The sequence below is a fragment of the Homalodisca vitripennis genome, chromosome 7 (genome assembly GCF_021130785.1).
Source record: "Homalodisca vitripennis isolate AUS2020 chromosome 7, UT_GWSS_2.1, whole genome shotgun sequence".
NCBI classification, from domain to species: Eukaryota; Metazoa; Arthropoda; class Insecta; order Hemiptera; family Cicadellidae; genus Homalodisca; species Homalodisca vitripennis.
The window spans coordinates 75,775,886-75,794,666 of record NC_060213.1 but is presented as its reverse complement, the minus strand read 5'-3'; positions in this window follow the sequence as shown (position 1 = coordinate 75,794,666).

The following is an 18,781-nucleotide window of genomic DNA, read 5'->3' as shown; positions in this document are numbered from 1 at the left end:
GTGTCACTTAAATGATTGTTTATAGAGACTGTTTGCGTACGTCCGCTCAAATAGCTTCTGAACCAGTTCAGCTCTAATTCCGCGAACTCCAACACATTCTAATTTGCGAAAAGCAGGTTTCTGTTTATACTATCAAAAGCTTTTGCCAGATCAATGTAAAGAAGTAACACTTTATTATTGTTATTTAAGGCATCTGTTATACATTTATTAATTGCGAATAGGGAGTCTGAAGTATTTTTGTTTTTGCGAAAGCCGTATTGGGACTCTGATAGAATTTTATTATCTTCGAGGTATTTCTGTAATTGAGATTTTACACACTTATCTAGTACTTTACTTAGCACACTTAGCAATGATATTGGCCTATAATTGTGCATGTCTGATTTACTATTGTTTTTGTAAATTGGGATTACTATTGCAGATTTAAATAATTCTGGATAAACACCTGAAAATATACTGAGATTTATTATATGTTTTAGAGGGGACGCCAGCTTACTAATTTGTTGCTTGAGCAGGGCTACGGGGAGGCCGTCCATACCGGGAGCCGATCCACCTCGCATTCCCCTGACACACTCCTCCACCTGGCTGTCCGAGACCGGGCGCAAGCGAAACTCATGCCCCCGTACCCTATGCACTGTATCATCCACCAGCAGGGGACCAGTTGATGCCGGCACTTCCATGGCCAACTTCCTTCCCACTTGCGAAAAAAAAACAAATTAAAAGAGTTAGCCACTTCCTTTGTACTTCCACCAGGATTGTCACTGTTTTGAGTAAAATGGCGCACAGGAAACTCCTCTCTCTTTTTCCTGACAGAAATGAACTCGTTAACAGTTCTCCAAAACATTTTCGCGTTTCCCGCTGAATTTAATAATTTTTCTTTGAAATAAGCCGTCTTTGCTCTTTTTATTTCATTGCTTAAGTTCATTAAATGGTTGTCTTTTTAATATTATTTACTTAATTTATCACGTTTTCTAACAGCATGAATTAAATTATATGAAATCCAAGGTTTCAGTTTTTTATTTCTTGTAGATAGATATTTTGTTCGTAACGAACTTGCTCTAAGCTTGTCAAACGTGTTTAGGAAAGCATTACAGCTAGCATTTACTTCTTGTAAGCCGAGGACATGGTCCCACTTCTGAGCCGCTACCAGTCCATCCAATACCTTCATGTCCAAGTATGTGTTGTTTGTGTCCAAACCGCGAGGAGAAGTAATTGGGAGACGTATCATAACAGTGACAGCATAGTGGTCGGTAATTCCTGTTTTTAAAATACCTGAAGTAATAAAGTCATAGTTATCATGTTTTAAGAAGATATGGTCAATACACGTCAAAGAATGAGCGGTAACCCGTGTTGGTTTGTTTATACAGTTAATTAGTCCAGCTTTGTACATTATATTTAGATAACTGTCTTGTTGAGCGTCGTTTATTGTACTATCTAAAATATCAATGTTTATATCACCAGTGAATATGTAGGAAGTATTGTTTGCCAGTTTCGAGTAGTGAAGTTCTAGATCAGATAAGAATAATTGACAGTCCATCGCAGGGCTGCGGTAGATAGCAAATATGTCAAAATGTCGGCCGTCAACGTCAAAGTCAAGTTGTAGTCCAGTCGCTTCCCCTAGTTTAATTTGTCGCGAGCCGCCGCATAGATCTGTTCTCAAGTAGACCACCGTACCATCACATCTGTTCCAGTTGTCAGTCGCACAAAATACCTCATATCCATCTATATTAGTTAGAGTCTTGTCTGAGTCAATCCACGATTCTGTAAACACAATGATATCATAAATAATGTTCAAACTTTGTATTAATATTAGTGCCTGGTCGATATGTTTATAATAACAACGTATATTTAGATGAAATATTTTAAGACTTCTGTTTATCCCGTTATGGAAACATTCAGTCAGTTCAGTATGGCAGTCAAACTCCTCACAATAAACTTGTCCGTGGCCGTCAAGCGCAAGTAACACGTCCCTATCCAACCTTAGCAACAACCCGTCCGTCCCGCCACGACCCCGCCGCGCCAACAGCCGCACTGTTTAATTTTACAGACCCCTATGTACACAATTTGATTATAATTTAATAAATTTTATTGCCATGAAACTTTATAATAATTTTAAACATGACGGTTATAAAAGAATGTTCAACGATTTTAAAATAAGTAAGTTTTATCGCTTATCGCCGCCACGACCCCGCCGCGCCAACAACCGCAACGTTTAGTTATACAGGCCCTTATATACACAATTTAATTGTAATTGATTCAATTTAATTGTAATTACAATTTATAATAATTTTAAACGTAGCTGACTTAAAAAAGATGTATAAGAATAAAATAATATAAGTTATTTAACTATATCTTTCCGGTACCGTAGGTGTTTCTTTCGCTAATTTTTCTGTTATGAAAACAATGATTAGTTACATCTCCGTTATTCCCATACCAACATTATAAATCTTTTCGAATAACTTATACCATTGTTACCATTTTCTTTTTTATGGATATTATATAGGCTTTATCCTCAAACAAAAAAACATACCTTGTACAGAATTATTTCTAACGCCAAGCACACTCACATACAGACACACGTACCTACATACAGAACTATACACAAGTTGCATGGTATATTACAATTATATACTGAAAAGTGTAAACAGGTAGTGCTTATTTAACTAATCTATGTAACTAAAATGTTAAATTTGACTTGTTAATTTTAAACATGACGGTAATAGAATTACAGAAATCGTACACATAGAGATAATCATATAAGAATCATCCTACTGCTGATTAATTAATTAATTACCACCACATTATTCAATGGTTTAATAACATTTTATTGATCTCCCTTACACACACATTCATTCTACAAAACATTCATCTCCATTTATTGTTTACAATTATGTACAAGTTATAATATACGAACATAAGTATTTTTGTCTCATAATTACCACAATGAGAGTACACGGATTCATTGTTTGATTAAAACCATTACTTGTCGTTACTTATGTAACCAAAATAAAGAAAATAGGAACACGTTAAACTAAAAACTGATAACACAAGAAGTACTAACCTTCCCAAATTAGTACTATTGAAGTAGAAAAAAACGACTTCTTATTGTTTTACATTTTAAAATTAAGCCCTATAAGTCCATCCCCATTGTGAATAATTTTAATCTAACAATTTTATAGATCAGCACACAAATACGTATTGTAATACTTGTATCTTTCTTACTCAGTACAATTGTATGTAAAAGTATGTAATCATCTCATTACCAAAAAGAAACATTCAATGAAGACATATAAAATGTTCTTGTCTAAAAAAGGAATATAACTAATTAACATAAATTTAACAAACAAAACAAAAATTATTTTAGTGTCCTGGCAGACTCTATTGCAACAAAAAGTATGTGATAATGCTAATTTGTATTTTGGTAAAGAAACAACTTAAAAAATAAGAAAAATAATCATACAAAATGTAAATTTTTTTATTTAATAAAGATATGTATTTAAATTTTACGATTTATGTTTGACAACACCGTTATTAGTGGAACATATTAGTAAAATTGTTAAAAGTCGTTTTTATATTATTTGCATAAAATAAACAAGGCAATTCTTTATGCCATTCATTGGAATCCATATCATAAAGTACCTTTTTGTTTAATGCTTATTGTAGTAGTATATTTAGAGTGTATTTGCGGGTTGAGAGTGTATTAACATTTAAAGCGGTACAGTGTTTTTTTCGTATTCTGAAAATGAAACTTTCATTAAAGTGTGTATCCATCAGAGAAGATTGTTGGTGTCTATCACATGTGTTTCGTGTTCGCATTGAAAAATATGAAAGGGGACGGGGACGTGTACGTATCGAAAAATATAGAGCCATAGTACCACAGAAAGCATTTAAAAGACTGACGCTTCACTTTTGTAGGTGAAATATAGCCAGCTGTCATAGCTGCCTGCATACCTAGCTGTGGAACAAGGGTGTTTTGTTCAGTGAATCCGTGATGCATTTACTGTATGACAGGCTCTTAGTGTTATTGCGTTGAGGTTCCCTTTAACTTTAAACATAAAGTAACATCAATGTGTATTATATCTACAAATGTTCTATTTCTGGATATTTGGATCTTTAATTTTGGATGAATATTTTACTTATGAAAAAGTTAGTGCGTGTTGTGTTCAACGCGTTAAAACAATCTTGTTCTATGTTTAATATTTAAACTACAAGTTTGAACTACGATACTATTCAACAGCTTTCGAATGATGCTTAATGATACAGGATTAAGTACAGATTAAATACTCATAATGATATGACGAATCAACGATACTTTTAGTTGCCTGGGAAAACTAGCTAATTATGACCGAAAGATTGTTGATAATATTTTTAGTAACAAAATTCTTACATAAAGCGAAAAAAGAGTTAAAAATGAGAGATTTAAAATATACTGATAGTGAAATCTCTCTTTTGTGACATACTTTACCATTTAATTGTGGGCTGTGAAAATTAAGTTACTGAATGAGATGATAACTTAGTATTCAATTCCCAATATACTCAAAAATATACCGTAAGTACTTTACGAAAATGACAATACTCTATAATAAAATATGTCATTATATGTGGAGGTAGGTAACAACAGACTGCCGATCGGGAAGAAAGATACTATTATTGATCAAATTCTTTAGGCAAGTGTAAAGTTTTTCTAGCATTCATTTGTATTTTTCCACAACCAATAAATTTCCTTCCTCTGGTAATTTAAAGTTATTTTTCACTTTTCTCACTAGCCACCAGCTTTTCTTAGTCGCCCTGTAGAGGCAGCGAGAGAAATCGCCATTTTTTTTTTAATTTTTGCCAGTACTAGGCTTTTACCTATGTTCTCTTATCAACAAAAACTTAGTTATGTTGATGTTTTATTATGATGTGTGTAAATTTTCAACGTCAATTATTTTAATTTCCTTTTGAAGCCATTCCTTTCTAATTACAATGTATCCCATCATAAAAAGGTAAAAATTTAAATTATAGAGTATTCCTCCTCTCCTGGTTTTCCGGTGCATTCCGCCAGCCAATTCGTACTTCTATTTGGGTGTCTATAATGGCCCTTAGTTTTCAAGTGAAAATGTCCGAATCGTGGAAAATTAAGAAATGCTAATGTATGTGCATACTCATTGTTCTGCCTAAATTTACTAGAACGCCTTTTTTCTGGGAATCATACCACCAAGTGTGTGATGTATTTGTGAGGAGGAATAAACACATTCTCATGTCAACACTTAGACCTTTTTAAATCGTATTTTAAGCTATCACTGACAAGGAAAGAGGATTTTTCTGGACATTTGCTATTGTTCAGTGGAAAAAAATCAGTAACACTAACGTTCTCGAGATCTGCAATCTGATCTATTCTTCAGGTAAATAACTAACCTAACACATAATTACAAACTAAGTTAAAATAAACAAATCGTACCAGAGCGTTGTGACACGCTTAAGTCAGGAATCACAACCACCATGTTTTGTGTCAACTTCAGTAACTCTGAAACATGCACTTAATACCAAACTAAACACAACATGCTAATGGTCACCAAATAATATCTACATAATTTTAAATGTTACACTTAACGTATTACATAAATGTGTAACTTAAAATTTATTCTATAAAAGTTAGAAACAAAACTAATTTGAAGTTTTAAGTTTACAACTACTGCGGACTTACAAGCATCGAAGTTCAATCTGATTTGATAATGAAAAAAAAAACACTTGATGTAAAAAATATAGAACGATAATTTTATAATAAAACTGTGACACTATTTTATTAATATATTATGATAGTTTTTTCACACATACTAAATACAGCATAATTATTTTTATTATTGATTCCATTGAACAATATTGATTCCAATGACGATGAAGTTTCATTTGTAGTATGTCACGACGTCAACATAACAAATCAGTCATGTGAAGCACAAACACGTCAATGAAGCTCAGCACATCCAAAATTCAGACGTTTGGTATTCTGATGTAGTCGTAACAGTTGCGACGAGAGTATCTAATCGGAATTAGTAAATTTGAGAACTCGTCTAGAAAAACATATTTTACAAAAACATTTTACTGTGCTGTTTTTTAATTGATAAATTAAAAAACTCGTCTGGAATAAACATAATATAACAAAAAAAACCTACAGTATAGCCTAATTTGACCAATAATAGTAATTCATTTCTTACTAAATATGAACTTTATATACTAGCTTATATAGTTTACTTTGTTTTCGTGGCACTCAAGCATAGTGTCCTTTCATGTTTTAAACCTAGAATATTACAAGTTTTAATTTTTTCTGCAGACTGCATTATCTTTTTTATCGGTTTTATGCAGAACTCTTGTTCTCTCTTCTACTCTTGTTCTCCAGAACCAGCAACCCTATTTAGTGTATTAGTATAGTTCTTATTCCTGATAAATTACAATACATCCACTTTTGATGACTCTCGAGAATCTTCTTATTTCTAGAAGCAAAACTTTGCAAAAATTGCTGAAAGAGTGTTACGATACAAAAGGGTAGTCTGTGTTATCATTGATGGTGTAACAGATAACGATTAAACACACACTTGTTGGATAGTAGATTGGATTTAGTAGTGAGACTCCAGATAAATTAACGCTTAGCATAAAATTTCCTTGTATTCGTTTTTTATGGATAACATATATTTTCCATGTTGGGGGGTGGGGGGGGGGGGGGGTGGGGGGGGGGGGGGGTGGGGGGGGGGGGGGGTGGGGGGGGGGGGGGGTGGGGGGGGGGGGGGGTGGGGGGGGGGGGAATTTGAAGGGGGGGTCATCCGAAAAAAGAGGCTTCTTGGATGATCTCTGCTAATGGAGTTTCTTCCTCCACCCTCACCGTCAGTTGGTTCTGGTCTGGGCCTCTTGTGCTCTGAGTTTTGTCTTTGCTGCCGACTGGTCGTGCAAAGGCGTTTTACTCTCCTATGACATGTAAAAAACTACGAGCAGTATACAATTTAAACTTAAAACTACATACATTATAATAAAATTATAATTCTTATTTACATTAATGACGATCAGGTTTTTATACATTAGATCCTTGCAATAATGAATTTAGGCCTATTTATACTTTTAATTAGATTCTTTTTTTATATTTTAGGGGTTTCAAAAGTTAAGTTATTGTTTAATAAGATAAGAGCAGTTTCATTGGGCTGCAATATATTCACTTTTAGTATATGTAGGTGCGTAATATTTCCTTTTATAAACTATATTCCCTCTGATCCTCGAAGATATTTTACCACTTTTCCCAAAAATATCACACCTTGATATTTGTTTTAATGATATCTGAGGCATTAACAAACGACTTCTAAATAATTCTTTTACGATGTCTGTTTTAATTATAGATGTATAATCTTCAATGTTTCTAAAACAATTTTAATATTACTTTGTAAGGTTCTGCAACACTATAAAATCCAGTCATTGCAATTTTTGTAACTAAAACGGTGAGTTTACATTTTAAGTTAGACCTCTGTTACACTTTTTGAGTTACAGAAACTTAATCCCATAAACAGTGAATAGATGCAATCATCGACTGTATGGTGTAACACATTTATTGAATTTTGGACAAATTTAACGTAACTATGCCTACATTGAACATATTCATCTGAGGTGAGAGGTACATAGTAATGCCTATCTTTAGATATCAACAAGTAATCATGTTCAATTTTACCAAACTAAACCAATGTCTTAACCTAGGTTGATAAAGGTGGTATCACTTCGATTTATAGATTTCAAAATTGTCTATCAATTAAGCTTAATGGTACTGTAACAATCAATCTTATGCTAGCTGGATTGGCTAGTGCTTGTGTTGTAACAAAGATTCGTAATACAAAAATTTTATCTTCACCATTTTACAGGAACAATTAGTTTCAAATGATGACGGTATACTCTTTTCAATTATATTCAAAACCTTTGTGAAATCATGTGGATTTAATAATTTACTGCTTATATCTTACTAGAATATATAAGTTCTAATGCTTGCCTAAACTCTACTACTCTTAGCTTAGCTTCATCAACAGTTTGACCTAAATGTCTCAACATTTTTGTAATTGCCATATTTTTGCTAAGGACTGATGCATCATTATATTTTGTTCATTGAAATTCATTAATGGCGTTATTAAACCTATCGTTAGCTGTGGATGATTTAATCAATATTTCATGAATAGCTTTAGTGTTAGTTACAATTCTAGAATTAATATCTTTCATCAAAGTTATTTGTGTATGACTCGAGCTAACAACCTATACCACTTACTAACTTTTAGTTTGTCTACTTTGGAATTTACATGTTTAAATCTTCACTAGTCGGTACACCAAAAATTACCACTTTAATGCGTAACCTCCTGCATTTATAAGTCCACGCCTATTTCTAGAATGTCCAACAGGTGGCAAAAGTTTTAACAAGTCGGTTATATCACTCTCATACTTTTCGATTCCTTCCTTCGCTCTTATATATTCAAACTCGAAGTCTTCACCCCAGACGTTTACACTGATATTTTTAAACTGTTCTAATTCTACACATCTTTCTTTCAATTGGTATCAGTTCATCAAGGATCTCCACTAGATCAAAGTCTAAAACGATTTTTCCATTCATCTCCCGATATCACAGAAATCTTCTAGCTTTTCTAAACACAACTCCTTGGCTCATTTCCTGCTTTGACCAACGTAATAATCATTTAGTCCAAATATCACCGCCATTGCGACTGCCATGGTTGTTAGAGGCTGTAGACAGATGATGTTGGTTGATGTCAGTTTTCACTCCAAGATGTTGGTTGCTCCGCTTCCGTCTCCTACCAGGCTGGTGACGTGACGAAGATGAGTAGATGGCGTCGTCTCTTGGCGTCCTTTCTCGGATTGGCGTCGTCAACGTGTAGATTTTCTCATCCTATTTCATTGTCTTCTTGTTGCACGTTTTTCTTCAAAATGTTACAAAATCCAACTTGAAACACTTTTCCCCCCCTGGCCGTTTAAAAAATCTGTATTTAACACTGTATTACACTGTTTGAGTGATTTTGATGTTCACGTGGTCACTTCGGCGTCGGGAAATCAAATCACTATACAGTTAAATTGTCCCAAAGTTACGCGATCATCCTACCGCACTGCCACCAAATCTGTAATGCCACCATAATTATTTTTTAATTATTGTTCATATTAGGTTCGGGTCGTTACAGATAAAGTTATAAGTTGATGACTTTTAAAAACTGTGAGGTAATGAGTAATATTAAATGTATTTCCAACAAGAACAATATTCCTTCTAAATAACTCACTATCAAAAAATTACATGAACAAAATTACTTATGAAATCTAGTTGAAAACTTACGGATTGGCTTATGCAAACGGGGAAAGCGGTAACCTATATAGAAAAAAACACTAATTATGATTATACTAATAAAGTTTCTAAATGTGAAAGTGACTGTATATTTGTATCCCTGTGTAAACTATAAAATATATCGTACAGAAATGTTTTACATGGAACATTCTTAGGATCCCTGGAATGTATATAGGATTATTCGTGTTTCAGAAATTCCCCAGGGCTATTCTCCACTAGTCTCTAAAGTTTGCGAGGTATTAATTGAGAGAACCGGTTAAATGCCAATTTCCTGTTATGTGAAAACATTGTTTTATGGCAGCAAGACCATATGTTAAAATTATCCAACCTCTTTTTCAATTTTTCTACATTTATAGTGTAAACCTTGATAGTTAAAAAAAAACGCTTCTTTTCCAAACAAGCTACAGCTTCTGAGCACAGAGTAAGAAAATATCCAGATAAGAAAATTATTTAGGGAATATTTAAGTATTTAGATATAAAAAACGTTTATTTAAACCTTAAAATTTAAAGATCGTTATAAAAACCCAAATTAATTTCACATTTGATAGAAGTAGCTTTTTTAGACTTGTGTATGAAGAAATGTTATATATTTTCTTGATCCAGAAACAAGGAAATATCCATTATGGAACAATTAATATTAAGACCGGAGTAAAATTAAAGTAACCATTCTTGATAAAGTTTTTAACATGTCTTGATCGTAGAGTAAGCCACAGTTTGGTGACAGACAGATAATTCACTCCAACCGGAAGTCCTCATATACGTGCAGAGCCTACGAAATTGCGCGCGAAGCCGCAGGAATCTGTTCCCAAACATGTAAAATTCACACGTCGCGTCGGGTCGCCTCGCATAGTAACTAAACATATACCCGATTATTGACAATCGTAACCATAGCCGCTGACGATAATTTTTTAATACTCTGAAATAAGAAATTAGTGAGCTATTTGATTGATAATTTAGTAAAACAATGTTTGTCTTAGTTATTGCTAGAATGTGTTTTCGAGTAAAAAAAAGTGAATATGAAATTAAGAAAGTACGTATTTTAATATAAAATATACTTTTATATTCATCTATCCAGTTTACTCCACAGTTTTATAATAACTTATAAAGGTTTTTTTCGAAATAAAATGTATTAAATACAATATATATATACATATATATATAAATATATATATATATAATATATATACATATATAAAATATATATATATATATATTTATATATATATATATATATAGTAATATAGTATATAATATATTGGCAAATATATGTATGTCCAATTTGAACCTCTTTTAAGTTAAAGGGTTTGTATTTAATATTTTTTTATTTCGAAAAAAAACCTTATAATAAGTTATTATAAAACAGTGGAGTAAACTTATATATATATATGTGTGTGTGTGGTGTGTGTGTGTGTGTGTTGTGTGTTTGTGTGTGAGTGTGTGTGTGTGTGTGTGTGTGTGTGTGTGTGGTGGGTGTGTGTGTGTTTGTGTGTTATATAACGTTTTACGTAAAATACGTAAAAATATGAAATCAGAATAAATTATCTTAACTATATATCTCTATTTAAATATCCAATTCCAAAAAACGTGTAAAATTATGCAGTTGTAAAGCAATTTAAGATTATCTAGTACTGAAATCCGATACTACTATGTTTTACAGTTTTAATGTGTAAGTATCAAGCAATATCCGTCGGACGGGGTTAAGTAAACGGAAACGCTGTACTTTAGTTTCTTCCGGAAATCGTGTTTACAACAAAAACTCCCTTAACCGTGCATGAACTGTCATCTGTTTACCAACAAATTTTTACAATACATTTACTGCTTCAATTTTATACTCCAATCACTACCACGTTTTGTGTAAGGTGTCTTCACAAAGTATCGTAATGGAAAGATGTTTCTGTCCAATTACAACGTAATATGATTGATGGATTCTACTTTCAATTCATTTTCCTCCTAATCCAAAATTCATCCACGAAATTGTTATGGCTTGCTAAAGGTAATATTAAAAAATAGTTACTAAAGCTTATTATTACCCAAGATATATATAGTCTTTCTTTTATAACAAGTGAACTAAATTTAATTTAAAAACAGTAACTGAAAATATAATATTAAATGTATTTAAAATTGCAAACTATCTATCACTAACATAAGATATACTGTATAGTCCATATACGAGATATGTTTAATTAATTATTGAGACTGGCAACGGCACGTTAAATCTTGGAACAATGAATTGGCTGGGGTTAGAAGGGTGGTAGAGGAACATATGATCCACCTTCAGTATAAGTTTGACCTCGTTCATGTCATTTGGTTGTGCGTAGCAATTACTTTGGTGAAACAGTTTTTTTTATTTTTTTTTTTAAATGAGCGATGTCAATTTCGGAGCAACGGTGTGCTATCAGGTTTTGCTTCAGACATAGGGACAGTACAACGAAAACTCTTGCTAAACTTCAGCAGGCGTATGCAGATAGTGTTTTTGTCAAGAGCCTCTAAATTTTTCGGTTGTTTAAACCAATTTCAGAAGAAAGGAAGTCGATTGAAGATGAACCACGAAGCGGAAGGCCTTTAACTTAAGGAACCAATGAGAATGCCAACAAAATCCGGGGATCTTGTGCGTTCGGATCGTAGGTTGTCAAAATGATAGTGGAAGAGTTTAATTTTGACTCGCAAGTTTTGACACATGAGTTGGCGATGAGAAAAGATTTGTGCAAAAATGGTTCCAAAAAACTTTATACAAGATTAAAAAAACATCAGAATGGAAAGGTGCCTTTACTTTTTGGATTCGATTTAAATGATCCCCATTTTCTGGAATGTGTCATTACAGGTGACGAGAATCTTGGAAGTTGACCCAGAAACCAAGGACCAGAGCATGGAGTGGCACAGTTCTCTAAGGCCAAAAAAAGCGAGGATGGTGAAGTCGAAAATCAAACGCATTCAGATTTGTGCTTTCGATATTAAAAGAATCGTCTACAAAGAATTTTATACCACAAACTACAACAAATGATCAATAAATACATTGACCGGGAGCTTCTTGAAAGGCATTGAAAAAGGGTTATTCGTGTAAGACCAAAGATCTGGAACAAATGGGTGTTTCTTCCCAATAACGCTCCTTTGTCATTCAGCAATTTCCCATAAACCGAATTTCCTGACTTGAGTCCTTGTGATCTTTTTCTCTTCCCGAAACAGAAAATTCACCTCAAGGAAACTCATTTTGGGACAGTCAAAAGCATTTAAATGCTGTGACCGACCAACTGAAGGCTATTCTTATATCGGAGTTCCAGAACTGCTATGGGGAGTGTAAGAACGGTCTGCAGTGCTCAGTGGTTTTACGAAGTGGCTTAAGGTATTTTGAAGGTGGCAATATAAAATTGTAAATATTTAATAAAATAAAAGATTCAATCTTTCAAATTAAAATAAATCTGTTAAACACAATATAATAAATAATACAGTACAAAACATTTAATATTTCAGGAAATAAAACATTTTTTGTTATAAAAAGTTGTTGAACATACGTACAGTATCGAGATATTACCATTAAACAAAGGAACTTTTGTTCCATTAAAAATATAATCGAACTTTTAAAAATAACGAAATTAAATTTCCAAAAGAAATAGCAAAAGATACACTTAGAACAAACTTCAACAATCAGGACAGTAACTATAATACGTTAGGTAAACTAAGTATAAAAAAATCTAGAAAATTTACCCACATCAGAAATTGCTATATTTTTATGATGCTGCCACAACAAACGCCCAACTAGGGTTTCTTATAAATAATTTTAAACATTTCCTTTTTGCATCCAGTTGGCGTCATGAAGAAGTCAATCGGTGAGGCCACGTCACTGCCACTACGGAGGAGCCTTGGGACTGACGAGTTGTACGCATTGTAATAATAAATAAATAATAAGGCATGGATCTTCTCTGGAAGATTGCCCTCGATCTAATACCTCTTGGGATGGAGATGTTGATATAGCTCAAGATCAGCGGGCAATCCAGCACACCACTCACAATCTTGTTCAAAAACACAAGGTCGAGGAATTTCCTTCGGAGAGAGAGAGAGGGACTGCAAGCCAAACATTTCCTCCATTTCAGCCAGTGGAGTGTCCAGAAAGGCATATCCAAATCGTGTTCCGAGGAGACGCACAAAATATACCTGAACCCTGTTCAGCAACCCACTGTGGCCAATTTGATAGGGTGACCAAATTACAGAGCCGTATTCCAAAACAGGGCTTACTAGGGTCTTGTATAGATTGACCATGGTGTCCCCAGTAAGTCTAAAGTCTCTAGTAGATCTTACAATGAAACTGATGAGAGCGTTGGCTCTGGAAGTGACGTTAAAAATATGATCATTGTAACTTGGGGAAGAGTTTAGAATAACACCAAGGTCACGCATCTTGAACACTCTTTCAAGCTGTTTGTCATTGATACTGTAGGCTGTAGTTGAAGTGACGACAGCTCTTGCCACGATTGAATGCCATTACCTTGCACTTGGAAATATTTAATTCCATGGAGTTGTTGATGCACCAATCACTTTTGCTGATCAGTGATGATTGCAATTTTAAATCACATTATAAAAATTCCTGAGAAAAGTGATAATTACTGAAAGATATCCCGTATCCTAATACATTTTGGATCTAAGTATAAAGTACAGTGTTTTGAGGACGTGAAGTCGGAGAGTGAAACCGTTTTAATAAGAACTTGTCAAACAATGGCATTATTTTTGACTAATACCTACAACAATTGAAGTGACAATTAAACAATTTAGGCCATTATAGAGGAATCTAAAAGTTGAAGTCCTTAGGTTTGTAGTAAAAATACTTATCATTTTATAAATCTTAGGGCTTTATGTAGTTGTGAAACAAGTAGGTATATTTTTAGTACATATTTTATGTTTATGGAATGTTATTCTATGCATAAACGTAACAAAATTCATTTAACTGAGAAATTATTGACCATGATATTAATACACATGGAATTTGAGTGATAGTTCATCGCAATAAAGGTGAGCCTGGCACATCCAATAAATGTATCACCGATTCACTAAACAAAATACTGCCGTTCCACAGCCAGGTATCGCAAGCAGCTATGACAGCTGGATATATTTCTCCTATAAAGGTGATACATCACTCTTTTAAAAGCTTTCTGTTGTTCTATTGCACTATATTCTCCACACGTACACGTCATACTGTATATTTCAGACTGAATACAAAAACGTATTATAGACATCCTGCCTTCTATTCTAGTGAAGTACATGTGAAAGGCATTTACATATCCGATACGAACATTCGAAATACTTTGATACGTTTTCTATTTACTAGTAATTTGTTCGCAAATCATAAACTTACAGAAATTAGGAAACTTACAACATTACAACCTTTTATGGTTAATTTTATTACCATAAATAAGTAATTGTAACAAAACTATTTAATATATATTTATAGTATTAGTTTCTGAAGACAGCCGTTGTGAATGTTTTGCTTCTTTTAAAATAATTTATGAAATGATGGAAACACGGTTAACGGTCGGCAGTATCTCTGTATGTTACAAAACTGGTTATTTCCGAGGCTGTAAGAAGTAAACCTGATTTTCTAACAAGACCGGGCACTTCCTCACTGTAGTCGCCAAGTGCGTCTGGCCGGAACTGTACCGAGCTGTTGGTTTGGTCGATAAAGAGCTGGAGAGTTGGCACGTCTCATCTGGGCACCATGGTCAGCGGATTTACATTCTTTGAATTCTTTCTACGGGGTTTCGTTAAAGGCAACCTTTATGTATCATCACTCCCACAGAACCTGGAACAGTTAAAGAACCGGATCCGTACTCCCGTAACATCAGTGACGAAGGATATGCTTGCCCGAGTAAGGGAGGAATTTTGGTATTAAAGTGTTCGTGTCGCTGATGGAACACATATTGAACATTTGTAATCTGAACTTTAGAGATTCATAAATGTGTGTGTAAAGTTTCATATTTGAATGTCTCTAAGTTTAATAAAATTATGCATTCGAAATATGAATATTATTTTTGAAACCCCAGTAAAGTAGCTAAGTTCTTCTTTCCTAATGATTGATATCTAACGCGACCGATTTGGGGATCTTATTGGTATCCGCTGCCACCACCGGATGATTCCAGAAAAAGAAATAAATTGTGTGCAACAACGTTTGAATTTTAAAACACTGTATATTATTGATTAATTTATAAAATTTATACAATTTAGATTGGTTAAAAAGGGGGAGAGCACTTCTGAATGGAATAAAGTATTGGATTACATTATTAAAAGAATTTAGAAAATTTTAAAATAGAGCTACAGAGAATTACATGTCTACGAGTCTGAGGCCTGATCTCGACTGCCTTCCAGCACACGCAGGTGCTGAGTCTGCATTGTCAGCAGTCTTATTGCTGTCCTACTCAACAGTGCTGTACACTTCACAATTATTATGTCTTCCGTTAAATTGTACCAAATGGATGAAATTTTTATGTAACCAAATAAAGCATAATTTTTTTAATTATTGTTCATATTAGGTCCGGGTCGTTACAGATATAACAATGTTATAAGTTGATGACTTTAAACTGTGAGGTAATGAGTAATTTTAATGTATCTCCAACAAGAACAATATTCCTTCTAAATAACTCACTATCAAACAATTACATGAACAAAATTACTTATGAAATCTAGTAAAAACTTACGGATTGGCTTATGCAAACGGGGAAAGCGGTAACCTATATAGAAAAAAACACTATTATGATTATACTAATAAAGTTCTAAATGTGAAAGTGACTGTATATTTGTTTCCCTGTGTAAACTATAAAATCTATCGTACAGAAATGTTACATGGACATTCTTAGGATCCCTGGAATCTATATAGGATTATTCGTGTTTCAGAAATCCCCCAGGGCTATTCTCCACTAGTCTCTAAAGTTGCGAGGTATTAATTGAGAGAACCGGTTAAATGCAATTTCCTGTTATGTGAAAAAATTGTATTATGGCAGCAAGATCATATGTTAAAATTATTTAACCTCTTTTTAAGTTTTTCTACATTTACAGTGTAAACCTTGATAGTAAAAAAACGCTTCTTTTCCAACAAGCTACAGCTGCTGAGCACAGAGTAAGAAAATATCCAGATAAGAAAATTATTTAGGAAATATTAAGTACTAGAATGATATAAAAGACAAAGTTACAATCAAACTTTATTAAACCTTAAATTAAAGATCGTTATAAAACCCAAATTAATTCACATTTGACAGAAGTAGCTTTTTAGACTTGTGTATGAAGAAATGTGTATATTTTCTTGATCCAGAAGCAAGGAAAAATCCATTATGGAACAATTAATATTAATACCGGAGTAAATTAAAGTAACCATTCTTGATAAAGTTTTTAACATGTCTTGATCGTAGAGTAAGCCACATTTTGGTGACAGACAGATAATTCACTCCAACCGGAAGTCCTCATATACGTGCAGAGCCTTCGAAATTGCGCGCGAAGCCGCGGGAATCTGTTCCCGACATTAAAATTCACACGTCGCGTCGGGTCGCCTCGCATAGTAACTAAACATATACCCGATTATTGACAATCGTAACCATAGCCGCTGACGAGAATTTTTAATACTCTGAAATAAGAAATTAGTGAGCTATTTGATTGATAATTTAGTAAAAAAATTGTTCATCTTGGTTATTGCTAGAATGTGTTTTCGAGTACAAAAAATGGATATGAAATGAAGAAAGTACGTATTTTAATATAAAATATACTTTTATATTCATCTATCCAGTTTACTCCACTGTTTTATAATAACTTGTAAAGGTTTTTTTCGAAATAAAATATATATTAAATACAAACCCTTTAACTTAAAAGAGGTTCAAATTGGACATATCAGGTGCTTAGTCATCGATGTTCTAAAATTTAAATCAAACATGCCTATTCTATTTATTATTTTATAGATAGCAAGTATTAAATTTATCTTTATTTTAGTTTGTTACAGACTAGAATTGCCATCACATTTTGGCGACCATTATTCACATTGTCAAGTTGTCTGTCTTTACTTAGTGGCAATTCTTTACTTGTGATGTTCGTCACGTCTCAGGCACAGAAGACGTTAACAGCTTGGTGACCTCGGGTGTGAAAGGTGAAACACGATCCAATGTTACTTTCTTGGGGAAAACACACTAAGCTGCAATTGTTAAGTTGAACTTCATAATTAAATTGTATGCATGACGTAAATAGGAGAATTCAATTACCAACATAGTTTAAATAAGTGGATATTATTAACCTTCTTATAAATATGTATTATACAACCTAAGGATAATAATTATATTCTTTACAAATATGCATTATTTGTTGAAGATTTATGAATTACATACCATAAGATACGTTTTTAAAATATTGCTATAGTAGGTACAAAAACGAGGGAAAAAATTTATTGTAGTGTTTTGGGGGTTAGAGCTATTTTTAAAAAGAAAGTATAGTTTAAAAGCGGCGTTAAATATACTGTATACGTTAAATAAAAAAATTGCGTAAATACGTAAAAAATTGATCCAGAATAAAATTATCTTAACTGTATACCTATATATAAGTATCCATTTCCAAAAATCGTGTACAATTATGCAGTTTTAAAGCAATGGAAAATTATCCAGTACTAAATCCGATCCTACTGCGTTAACAGTTTAATGTTTACGTACCGAGGCAATATCCGGTCGGACGGTGTTAAGTAAACAGAAAGCTGTACTTTAGTACTTCCGGAAATCGTGTTATAACAATAACGCCCTTATCGGTACATGAACTATCATTTGTTACAACCAATTTATACCATTCATTAACCGTTTCTTCACCCTTAACAAAATACTGAAATGGAAGGAAAAATCTGCAAACAGAAATGTCAAATTTTTTATGAATCCTGTCATAAAAATATATCTCCTATAAATAATCTAGGGGCACGGTTATCAAACCAGAAAAGTTAATTAAGACTGTTGTAAATATAAGTATTTTCAACACAATTGGCTAAGTATTACAAAACGATGTTCCTTATTGAGTATCATTACATATTAGATAAAATAAAAATCATTGATGTAGATAATATTATCAACGTGATCCTGAATAATAAACGTAAGGTTAGATTTTATTTAATCGTACATGCGATCAGTGTAAGCACTATTGAAATATATTCTACGTATATAATAAACATACATAATTTATCTTTAATAGTCTTTTTAAAGACAATACTTATAAGTAAATGATTTTTAAATTTAAATTTATATAATGCTTTTATCATATAAACAAATATAACATGAATGTAATGAATCAAACAGTTTACTGTTGGGTAAGTTAACTTTAAGGTTTTCTAAGTCCTCAATCATTCTCAAATCAAATTTACAATATCTTTTCTCTAAATACAAAATGTTGTATTTCTAATTTTATTCTATTAATTTAACTTCTTTTAAGCTTTAGATGTAAATTATC